This window comes from Belonocnema kinseyi, chromosome 1, assembly GCF_010883055.1.
Source record: "Belonocnema kinseyi isolate 2016_QV_RU_SX_M_011 chromosome 1, B_treatae_v1, whole genome shotgun sequence".
In the NCBI taxonomy this organism is placed as follows: domain Eukaryota; kingdom Metazoa; phylum Arthropoda; class Insecta; order Hymenoptera; family Cynipidae; genus Belonocnema; species Belonocnema kinseyi.
This window is the reverse complement of record NC_046657.1, coordinates 94,525,197-94,527,873: the sequence shown is the minus strand read 5'-3', so window position 1 is coordinate 94,527,873 and position 2,677 is coordinate 94,525,197. Positions and strand designations below refer to the sequence as shown.

Here is a 2,677-nt window from a genome sequence, read left to right as displayed (position 1 = left end):
GATGGGTAACGAAATATGTACTTATTTAGCGAAGAGGGAATGAAAGAAGAAAATTTGAGGATAACTTTAAAAGAATATGAGAAAAGAAAAACGAGGATGGGAATATGTAGATGAGGAAATATAATAAAAACAAAATTAAAGGGGAAAAAAGTGAAAGAAGCAAGGATTCTGTGAGCAAGGAAATGAGAAAGGAATAGCAATAAAACACTAGAGAAATGATGTAAAGAGCAATATTATTAAAATCCAATGGAAGTGATATAGAATATTGAAAAGCTTTTTGATTCAGCAACTCAGATAACAAATTCATATGGATAACCTTAGGAAGACTTTAGGTGTTGAAATCTCATCGATAATCTTTTTGGGGAAGAAAGGTGAGTCATTGACTTTCTTTCGTCTCTCTTTTATTAAGTTTAAATAACAGAGAAAACTCACCAGTGAAATTGGATATATCGTAGGAGGGACCACCTTCCCATGAATAAATTTCCCTGACTGATTGATACTGAAGAAGAGGAAGGCGCCAAATAAAAATTTATGAGACATCGCAAATTCCAGGGCTCACTGCACGTTAAATTATTTTTCGAACAATTTTTTTCTTTCAATATCTACCATTCACAATTATTCAAATCAAACCATTGTAATTATTTCAAATTTACCAATTACTTTCTTTTCAAACCTAATTCGGCTATCACTTAATTAAAATTACCACCGATTTTATTTATTACACAGAACTTGATTAGTGGTCAATTTGATGTTTAGTTTTTCAAAAAACTTATTTCGTGTTTTATAGGTTCCTTACAGCCTTTTAAATTAAACACTCAGTCGTTTCTTTTTCATTTTGTGAGATTCACGTAATTTCAAAGAATGTAATTATTTTCCAAAGATTCATTTAAAAAAAAATGCACGTTTCCGTTTTGAGATGTCCTTGATCGTTGGAGTGTATCTTCTGCGGGAAGGAAAGGTTGTGTCTGATTTGAAGTGGAAAACCACGTGCGCGAACTAGCGGAACGAATAGCGACGCTGACCGAACTAGCCAGCTCTAACTACTGAATCACACTGAGTACCGATTCCCAGCCTCGAACACTGGCACTGCTCAGGTGTGTTCCGTGACTCCTACGATTAATCAGCGTACAACATGAAAAAAAGTAGGACCGGTGCCAGTGGAGGAACTCGGAATATCCTGATAATATGACAGCCTTTCGCAAATTAGACTCGACCAATTTCAATTTAATTTGAGTAGACATGTTAATTTCGTAGACAAATATTAGTGCTAGCGAATATAATAATCTTTCAGAAAAAGACAGGGCTACCACATACTTGAAAAAAGTGATAATTTAAGCTAAAAAGTGTTTCTGTTTATTTATATTGTGTCTAAAGGGGTAAAAAGACCTCTAAGGAACAGATAATACATGCATTAGTTTCTGGTCTAACGAAGATAATAAGAATAATCTGGTAGATTTATAACTATATATAACAAATTAGTACAAGTGAATAAGTTCCGAGTCGAAATTTAGACCCTACTTCGAAGTTGCAGCTCCTTATTAGAACCTGATTTGACGCTATTTAAACTTATAGCCTCTGCTTTAAACTATTAACTCCTAGAGAATGAAACATTAGAGCCTACTTTGAGGCTGTAACACCTCTCTGAAACTACTTTGAATCGTTAGAGCCTACATTTTTATAAATCAAGACCCTACTTTGATGCTGTTTAACCTGCCCTTCAAAAATGACCCTGCATTGAATCTTTTGAGCCTACAATGTTCGAACTTCATGAAAATAAAGTAAAAATAATTTTTTACTTAGGTTAATTGAACTCATTGGCCCTTAATGACTGAATGCACACTTGAAAAAAAAATTAATTTAAGATTTAAACTAATTGTCATTAATTATTTATATATAAATCAATACTTCTTTGCAACGCTTAATCACAGAAAAATATTTTCTCTTAACTGATAATGCTGGAAATTTGTATGAGCATGATATTCATCATGAAAAATTACTAAATATTTTCGATTAATAAGTAATTACAAAATTTTTATTAATAATTAATGAAAGTTTGTATATTAAACAGTCATTTCAATCTAAAGATTGAAAAAGATTTAAAAATATTTTAAAAAGTTTTAAATATTTAAAAGGATTTTGATAATTTAACCAAGATTTCACGGACCTCAAAGAATTTAAAAATATGTAAATATATGTATATAAATAATATAAAAGGTGTAAATATTTCACAAAGATTTTAAAATTTTGAAAAGATTTCAAGGATTTTAAAAGTTTTTTAAAGGGTACATTAAATTAGATTTTAAAACATTTCAAAGATTTGAAACGAGTTAAAATTTCTTTAAGAATTTTTCAAGGGATTTGACAAAGATATCAAACATTTGAATGATTATAAATTAATGCAAAAGATTTTAGAAAGATTTCACCAATATTTAAAAATTTTTCAAAATATTTCAAAAATATTTCAAAGAATTCAAAAGGATTTCGAAAGTTTTCAACACAATTTCTGTGCACCAGTTTTCAAATATTTTAATTATTTCACATTTTTTGAGAGGCTTTTATATAATTCCACAGAGATAAATACTCCAGTGATTTTGGACGAATACCAAAGATTTCAAAAATATTTCAAAGAATTCATGAGGATTTCAAAATTGTTTAAAGCGTAGAAAAGTAAAGGTTG

The 2,677-nt window shown here is 29.8% G+C and overlaps 1 pseudogene; it reads right to left on the bottom strand.

Moving 5' to 3' along the window:
- The window catches only part of LOC117169835, a 37,497-nt pseudogene extending 36,473 nt beyond the window's left edge, over positions 1-1,024 (bottom strand).
- Positions 1,025-2,677: the final 1,653 nt, after the last annotated feature.